Source organism: Myxocyprinus asiaticus, chromosome 10 (genome assembly GCF_019703515.2).
Source record: "Myxocyprinus asiaticus isolate MX2 ecotype Aquarium Trade chromosome 10, UBuf_Myxa_2, whole genome shotgun sequence".
NCBI classification, from domain to species: domain Eukaryota; kingdom Metazoa; phylum Chordata; class Actinopteri; order Cypriniformes; family Catostomidae; genus Myxocyprinus; species Myxocyprinus asiaticus.
This window is the reverse complement of record NC_059353.1, coordinates 7,254,214-7,263,817: the sequence shown is the minus strand read 5'-3', so window position 1 is coordinate 7,263,817 and position 9,604 is coordinate 7,254,214. Positions and strand designations below refer to the sequence as shown.

General features: G+C 38.9%; 1 protein-coding gene across 1 annotated transcript in view; it reads left to right on the top strand.

Annotated features, from left to right (window-relative positions):
• The first annotated feature begins 6,543 nt into the window (after nt 1-6,543).
• Nucleotides 6,544-9,604, top strand: part of LOC127447266 (cyclin-dependent kinase 16) — a 38,958-nt gene continuing 35,897 nt past the window's right edge. Inside the window, exon 1 of the mRNA XM_051709037.1 lies at nt 6,544-6,677. The gene's annotated coding sequence lies outside the window, so the exon portion shown is untranslated. The remainder of the gene's footprint in view (nt 6,678-9,604) is intronic.

The window sequence follows — 9,604 nt, the reverse complement described above, 5'->3', positions numbered from 1 at the left end:
GTTATGGAAACAAAGAAACTTAAGTAAACCAATTTACTTTGTAGAGTTATTGAATTTTGATATTTGTCTATTTGTCTTTGTCTTCTCTTTGTAACACCATGGTCAAGTTTGACTGTAAGCATAATGTAACATTATTGCAAAAACTGACACAATGCTAAACTTTGACAAATAATAGTTGATGTCTAAATACATATACAAATGCATAACTATCTAAAATTAGATGATCTAAAATAAATTTGGATCCAGGTGTAAATGTAGGTGTAGATGTTATACATATTCATTTGGGAATGAGGGCTGACACAGTTTAACCCATAGTGTGCTCTTCTCAAGATTTGTTTAGAGATTAAAAAAGCAATAAAGAAAAAAAAAAATCAGTATGTGTATCCTCTCTAGGTACCTTGTTTCACTATTACAAGTGACCCAGAAACAATAAAATGTTGTTGTTGTTGTTTTGACCATTTCTATAAATTCCGCATAGAACTACTCAAACACACATTACTCCCATAATGTGAGATTCCTAAACTCCTGGAAAATACATCTTAAGATAGTAGCTGTGTTTTGGAAAATGGTACAGTGGCTGATTGACCAACCGGTGACCAGCTTTGACCAACTAGAAACCAACTTCCATGTTACAGAACAGCTACCAGTTTAAGCTGGATTTTCCAGCAGGGTAAAACTGTTTTAGTTTCTGTCTGTGTCTTTATTTACAAACTCACTTTGGTATCAAATTCATGTAAAAAAAAATAATAATAATAATAATAAAATAAAAAAAAATGGGTGTGCTTCCCCAGCAAACAACACCTGACTTCTTCCTGTGAGCTCACCTATAGATGATACCTATTATGCTCAAATGTCCCCAGTTTACAACAATGGTATTATGAGAAACCATTCAATACATGCACAATAAATGCAATACAATATGCATTCATTTTAGCACATAAAATGAAACTGTGCAAAGTAGACATATAAACATGAAGGCCACCAAACAACAGTATTACAGAATATTCTGGGTTCAATACAAGTTAAGCTCAATTGACAGCATTTGTGGCATAATGTTGATTACCACAAAAAAGAAGCAAAAATTGATGTTACAGTGAGGCATTTACAATGGAAGTGAATGGGGCCTATTTTTGGAGGGTTTAAAGGCAGAAATGTGAAGTTTATAATTTTAGTTAAAGTACTTCCATAAATTTTCTGTTGAAACTTGGACAGCTCTCAGATTTTGCATGTGCACATCAAGCATTGCCTCTAATTCTTCTTTAACAACCTTTTTTTGTGTTCAGGAAGGTGATGGGGTGGCCTCGATGTGGTGCTCTGTGAGATTCATGTGACCAGGGAGAGGCAACAACACATCCGCAAATTTTGAATGCAACTTGTCCACGTCTGTGAGCTGTGACGGTGAGAGGTGGTCTCCACACGGGACCGGGGTGAATTAATTTGGTTTGAGAGTCACCTCCAGCCTGAGCTCCGCCCTCTCTGGGACTACTGTTGCTAAGTCCACATGGACCGCCTCCCTCCATGATTTTAGGAAGTTGAGGTGGTAAACTTGACGTGCACCACCCCTGTCCATTCGCCTAACCTCATAATCGTGATCTCCGACTCGCCATGTGACCTCAAAGAGCCCTTGCCACTTGGTGAGTAACTTAGAGCTTGAGGTGTATAGTAATATAAGTACTTTATCTCCCGGTGTGAATTCCCTTGGTAGATTGCCCCTGTCATACAGCCGGCTTTGATGTCACGGTCATGGCACCTTGGCAGGTTGCATGTTCCTTTGATTAGCCCACCATCATTCCCTTGTCTGTTTCTGTCAAAGTGTGTTTACATTTTGCCCTTATGTGTTTCAGGTGTCGCTGGCATGCTGAATCAGCATTACCATGAGAACTCTGATTGTTTCCATGGGAACGCTGATCATTACAACCTTCAGCTACGAGCGACAACTGCCCCGTGTTTGTTTCTCTTATTTAAACCCCCGCGTGTCATGTCTGATCATTGTGGTGTTTGTACTGACGTGTTTGCGACTGTTATGTGGGTGTTAGCTGTCTTGTCTAACCTTTGCTGTTTTGTATAGGCGGAGCTTGCTCGTGTGCCTGTCTGCAGAGGTGTGGTTACCTTCTCGTTGGCCACTGCGTATGCCAGTGATCGTTTGCTCAGTTCCCTGGGAGGAAGATTCCTCATTTCCACCTGCGTGGCGGGGGAAACCATAGCCTGGGCTTGACTTTGAGTTTGAAGAAAGAACTTCTGTGTTTGTTTAATAAATCCACTCCTCTGCTTTTGGGTCCTGTCTTCCCCACACCCGTGACAGAATGATCCGACCACACACAGACCCAACGGAGGGATCGTCTCCACTACGCCCTCTCACAGCGAGAAGCCCAGCTGAGGCGGCTCCAGGCTTCGAGCTGCATGTTGGAGAGGATGGCGTCAGCAGCTCCACCCTGCTTCTGATCCTGGCTCACCTCAGGCCACACCCCCATTGGTTTCACGGCTCCCCACACCCCTTGGCGCCCAGAGGCACGCATCCTTCCAGTGGCCCCGTTTTCAGGTGAGGGATCTTGCAGCACCTTTCTGTCCCAGTGTGTGCTGTTCTTTTCTTTGCAGCCCTCTGATTTCCCCACTGAGAAGGTGCGGGTTGCTTATACCAAGGGCTGCCGATTGGGGAATCGCCATGTAGGACAATGAACGCCCTTGCTGTGCCTTGTTCCTGGGGTTCGGCATGGAGCTTAATCGAATGTTCGACCCAGTCACGCTGCAGAATGGGGAACTTATCACCGCCCAGGGGAGGAGGAGCCAGACGCCCGTTTCGCTGCCACTGCCTATGTCCACGGCCACGAGGGCCATTCCCCCGCTGCTGTCTGCACCCACACACACAGGCACTTTTTTTTACCCTTCCTCTTCTACCATATTTCTCATGTTCTTTCCCAATATATATATATATATTTTTTTAATGATTGAAATTCTTAAAATCTCCACATCATCATCACCATCCACATCTCTCTCTCTCTCTCTCTCTCTCTCTCGATGATCACACATTGATCTTTCTCTGAAGACACACTTTCAATGTCTGCCAGTGAATGTTTTCAATGCTGACTGTGGGTGACCCACACTGTGTGTGTGCTGTTCTAGGGTCAGTATTAGAGTAGTGGTGTGTGTGTGAGTGTGTGTCAACATATAAATATAAATACATTATAAATATATTATAATCATAATTAGATGAATGAAAAATAGAAGTATTTTAAGTAGTGGTCTTAGACTTTTGGACCCCATTGTGTGTGTATGTATTTGTTTGCAGATGGCTGGGTTCCAGGAGACACTGACAGAGATAGAGATTCTGGCCCTGATAGTGGGCTGCATTTGCCATGATTTGGACCACAGAGGGACCAACAATGCTTTCCAAGCCAAGTGAGACTCTGCTACTACTCAAACACTATCAGTTCAAAATTGAGTCCTTGAGCATCCTTGTGACAGTTTGTAAAGGTCAAACATTTCCAAGAGGAAATTGGGAAACTTTCATAAGTGTTATTACATAAAGCTCTCTCTGTATCTTCTTTATCTTATCTTAGCTATGTCTGTCTTTATCAATCCAATCTCCTCTAAAAGCAGGAGTCTGATTGTCCATGGCTTTAGTTTGACATCTTTTTAAACTGAATGTATTCACTAACAAGTGTAGATGTTTAGCACGTAGGAGCTGTGCTGGAGTCTATATGAGCATGTGCATGGTTTTGTAGAATTATATGACTATCTTTACTTTGCACACATGAGTGTTGATGGGATTTGGGATATTGAATGTACAGAATTCAGAACGGCAATAGAATGACATTTCTGTCTTTCTCAGGACGGGTTCAGCTCTCTCTCTCCTATATGGGACATCAGCCACACTAGAACACCATCACATCAACCTTGCTGTTATGATCCTGCAGAGTGAGGTAAACTTATACAAACAATACCATTGTAGAACTTAAGCCCTAATGCAAACAGTTACAATCAATTATACAAACAGTTTACTATAAATCCTATTTTAGAACTTAAGCAATGATATAAAGTTTGCAATCAATTCCATTCTAGAACTTAAAGCATCATTACAGTTTGCAAACAATTTCCATTCTAGAACTTAAGAAAAAATACAAACAGTTTGCAATCAATTCTATTTTAGAACTTAAGCCATAATACAACATTTGCAATCAGTTTGCAATCAGTTCCATTTTAGGGCTGTCAGTTATCTTTTAAAGTTGAGATCTACACAAGCTATTTTCATTGATTTAAGTCTCTTTTAATACCTGTTCTGTTATTTACAGTCAGATTAATTCAAACACACAGCACAGATGTGGTAAATAAACCGATCAACTGAAACATGTTTGCTGAACAGCCACTGTACTTAAAGAGACAGTACCATTTTAACATTTGTTATACAAAATGTAAACTCAGTGTAAATACTACAAATTATGCATACAAATGCATTTATTTAAAGATGAAATAAATTATTAAATATTTTAACTTGATCAAACACTTTAAATATTGATGAATTTAACAAATACAGTAGGCTCCTACAGTATCTATCAAGGGTTTGGTGAAATTTGGCAAAGAGTTCAGGCAGTTCTGGCTCGCGGTGCTATATATTTTCTAACTCATCTGAATGATGGGGTGCGTTCCATTCAGAAGTGATCATCCCTACACTCTATTTCCTTCAAAGACTTTACTCTCCATTGTGAGAGCTTCGAAGAGCGGAAAGGTGTCGGGCTTAAAAATAGTGGTCATTTGGTCATATTATTGGAAATTATGAAATCTGCATTGACCAGATTTTTGATTTTGATTTTTTTTTAAGAAAAAGAGGGATGAGTCTAAATGAAGTTGTCTGGTAATCAACATTATGCCACAAATGCTGTTAACTTGTATTGAACCCAGAATATTGCTTTAATAATGCATTACTTATAAATGACCTGGAGAAAAGCAACAACACTGTGCTCTTTAGCAGGCCAGGTGAGAAATTTATCAGCCTAAATAAGGTTTAATAAGGTTTAAGCAAGGCTTAAGAAATCGTAAAAAAGTTATTCAATATGTAAATAAATGATTCATGAATAAACAGATTTCTGGATAACACTATCTCTGGTGTGTTTATAGATCTCCATCCTAATGGTTATTATTGCATTAAAATTTGATTCAGATACACTGATACAGACTATGATTACAACTGTTTTTATGGTAAGCAACAGCATCCCAAACAGCTCTAAGAGTCCCCTTAAAGACATTAAGGCATGATTTTCTATAAAACTGGTCACCGGGGGCTTTAAAAATGTTCTGTAAAACTGCTCTGAAACAATGATAGCGCTATACAAATAAAAATGACTTGACTTGAAAATCCAGAGATGCAGTTGATACATGTGCTTAGTAAGTTGTAAATGTGTTACAATAATGTTTTCCCTCTCAAGGAAAAAGATACATGAGGGTGCAGATCTTATTCTTCAAAGAACAAATTTGTCCCTTTCTATTAATGTACCTTAAAAAGGTGGAAGAAGTCTTACACCATTATCTAGTTTTAAGGATGGTACAACAGGGCTACTTAAATTAGTTGTTTTCATTTTTTTCATTTTTTTTTCCAAAAAAAAAAGAAAGAAAAAAAAAGATTGAATATTGATGGAGCAAAATTTCTGTTAAAAGAAATAATAACAGATAATAATGATTTTGATTAAAATGTTTTTTTTTTTTTTTTTAAATGGCAGTGATGGGGCCTATTACCTCACACTTGGGAGGGGGGCTATTATAGTGATATAGTGTAGATATACAGTAGGGCCAATAGTTAAAGGGCAACATTTTTACCCCAAACACCATCCTTGCACTTATTGGACAGTTATTGAAAAATGTGGGATTTAATCACCTTCAGTTTTAATCACAAAACTGAACATGACAAATAAGTATTTTGTCTGAAAATAAATGTGACAATTTCAGGGATTCTCTTTAGCTACTTAAATTGGCAACAATGTAAAATGTACCTCAAAATCAACCTCTAGACATTGCAAGTGATGACCTCTTGGATCAGGACAATTTTGCAGAGCATAGAAACAGATGGAAATGCTGTGGTAGCCTGCTTTTGTTGCAGTTTACTGTTTTGGGCGAAAATAAAATCAAAAGTGATAATAGATGCAGGCTAATTTATAAGTAATACATTAATGTGTTGTTGACTGATGGAAATCACACTTATAAGCTTACGACACACCCCAAATTCGGACATTCTGTCATTATGTTTTTTAATCTAAAAAGAGAATTTGATTACAAAAAAATTATATTAAGACTGCGATTGTGGCTTTAACTATAATAGTTTTTTCTTATTACACGCTAATAAAATGTACGCATTATTTTCCTTATTGTCCTTTAAATGTTGTTCTTATATATTATAAATAATGTTATAAATATGAAAGGTGTTAATGTATGAAGAGCAATGATTCCGCTATGGGATATTTACTGTAACACGCGTCAGCATCACAGGGCTGCGCGGTCACGTGATCACAAGGAGTCCCGGAGAAATGTCCGTTCATCTGTCCGTGATTCAGCTCGAACGCTTTAAACATTCACCTTATCACAGTACAGATGTTATCTTGTGAGATATAAATGTGACTTACTGTACTGCAGTGAGTAGTACTGAATGCGGCTGTCTCAGAGGACATCACACGCGTCGCGTCTTACTGCAGGTACTGTATCTGTATGACCCGCTGCGGTGCTTGAGTCATGATTCTTCATTTAGGATGCTTTCATTATTGCTGCAGTTATAAACTTTAAGTAGAGTGACTGACCGCGGTACAGTTATGTTGGTTTTACCTCTAACTCAGCGATTTTATAGCGTGTGTTGTCATGAAATCCATTGATTTGAGAATCTGAACTGAACACGACTGACTGAAATGACGCGTGAGTTTTGCGCTGGGACAAGATGTCAAAGTAAACGCCAGTCAGCTGCTTTAAAGAACGCAAATACATATCATGTATCACCTTCGTCATTTAAAGGGTTAGTTTAACCAAAATTTAATATTCTGTCATCATTTCTCACCCTCATGACTTTCTAAACCCATTTGATTGTTTTCTTCTTCAATGGAACACAAAAGGAGATGTTTAAACAGGAGAATGTTCACGCTGCTCTTTACCATAGGCCAACAAAAAAAGCAAACAGTGCCCAGGTACTGTTGAGCTCCCAAAAGGACAAAAAAGCACCATAAAGGTAATAAAAGTAGTCAATATGACTCCACGTGTTGTTATAAGAAGACTTCTTAAGTCATCTTGAGTTATACTGTTGGTTTATTTTGGTCTATTCCTCATACAAAGTTATTTACTGGAAATCTTGCCCTCTGCTATAGCTCTCAAATCTCAATTTGCACATACATATATTCAAGCTTGATGAAATGAAGTTTTATTGATGAAGAAAAATATGCAGAAGCATGAGACTACGACAGGGGGCAAGACTCACTATGAAGAACAAAAATGTTTTCCTTACTCAAAGATATCTTATAGTAGGGCTGTGCCTATTCAATTATAAAAAAAATTTTTCCCACACTATATTGCATCAGTGGAACTTTAGATCTTTGTATATTTTTTTATTAATTTATTAATTAATCAGTATTAATCAATATTTATGTATTTATTTATTTATGTCTGATTTCATAGCACAACATGGCCAAAAATAGGCTACTGTATGTGGACACCCCCATCTTAGTAGTGGGCTGTGCCAAAGTCGCTTTCAAGGCAAGTCAGTCCTCTCTGCAGCAATCTTGGGAATGCTCCCAGGCAGCTATTTTATATGGACACAAGCGGCATAAAAGTACAGCTTCTATATATTAGAATGGGTAAAGACAGAATTCTCCAAAACCATCGGTCAAGATTACAATCAAACATTATACTGTATTTCAAATCAGCATAAAAAAAAAATCGATTTTTAGTGGACTGCCTTACCAGAAGAGTGGAAGCTGTTGTTGGGAAGGAATGCAAACTATTGGTAGGGAACTCAAAACTTTTTGTGAGGGAGTGCTAACTGTCGCGAGGGAACTCAAAACGTTTTGTGAGGGAGCGCAAACTATTGCGAGGGAAAGCAAAACATTTTGTGAGGGAATGCAAACTATTGCGATGGAAAGCTAAACTTTTTGTGAGGGAGCACAAACTATTGTGAGGGAACTCAAAACATTTTGTGAGGGAGCGCAAACTATTGTGAGGGAAAACAAAACTTTTTGAGAGGGAACACAAACTATTGCGATGGAAAGCAAAAGTTTTTGCGAGGGAACTCAAAACGTTTTGTGAGGGAGTGCAAGCTATTGCGAGGGAAAGCAAAACTTTTTGTGAGGGAACGCAAACTGTTGCGAGGGCAAACAAAACTTTTTGCAAGGGAACGCAAACTATTGCGAGGGAAAGCAAAACTTTTTGCAAGGGAACGCAAACTATTGCGAGGGAAAGCAAACTTTTTGCGAGGGAATGCAAACTATTGCGAGGGAAAGCAAACATTTTGTGAGGGAATGCAAAGTATTGCTAGGGCAAGCAAAACTTTTTGCGAGGGAACTCAAACTATTGCGATGGAACGCAAAACGTTTTGTGAGGGAACGCAAACTATTGCGAGGGAAAGCAAAACTTTTTGCGAGGGAACGCAAACTATTGTGAGGGAAAGCAAAACTTTTTGCAAGGGAACGCAAACTATTGCGAGGGAAAGCAAACTTTTTGTGAGGGAATGCAAAGTATTGCTAGGGCAAGCAAAACGTTTTGTGAGGGAACACAAACTATTGTGAGGGAACTCAAAAAGTTTTGTGAGGGAACACAAACTATTGTGAGGGATCTCAAAATGTTTTTTGAGGGAGCGCAAACTATTGCGAGGGAGCACAAACTATTGCGAGGGAACTCAAAAAGTTTTGTGAGGGAACACAAACTATTGTGAGGGATCTCAAAATGTTTTTTGAGGGAGCGCAAACTATTGCGAGGGAGCACAAACTATTGCGAGGGAAAGCAAACTTTTTGCGAGGGAACGTAAACAATTGCGAGGGCAAGCAAAACTTTGTGCAAGGGAGCGCAAACTATTGCAAGGGAACTCAAAAAGTTTTGTGAGGGAGCGCAAACTATTGCGAGGGAACTCAAAATGTTTTGCGAGGGAGCGTAAACTATTGTGAGGGAAAGAAAAACTGTGAGGGAATGCAAACTATTGTGAAGGAAAGCAAACTTTTTGCGAGGGAATGCAAACTATTGTGAGGGAACTCAAAAGGTTTTGTGAGGGAGCGCAAACTATTGCAAGGGAACGCAAAACATTTGCAAAACTTTTTGTGAAGGAGCGGTAACTATTGGGAGGGAACACAAACTATTGCAAGGAAATGCAAAACTTTTTGCGAGGGAACTCAAACTATTGCGAGGGAAAGCAAAACTTTTTGCGAGGGAATGCAAATTATTGCGAGAGAAAGCAAAACATTTTGCGAGAGAATGCAAACTATTGCGAGGGAAAGAAAACGTTTTGCGAGGGAATGCAAAGTATCGCGAGGGCAAGCAAAACTTTTTGTGAGGGAACTCATACTATTGCGAGGGAACACAAAACTTTTTGTGAGGGAATGCAAACTATTGCGAGGGCAAGCAAAACTTTTTGCAAGGGAGCGCAAACTAT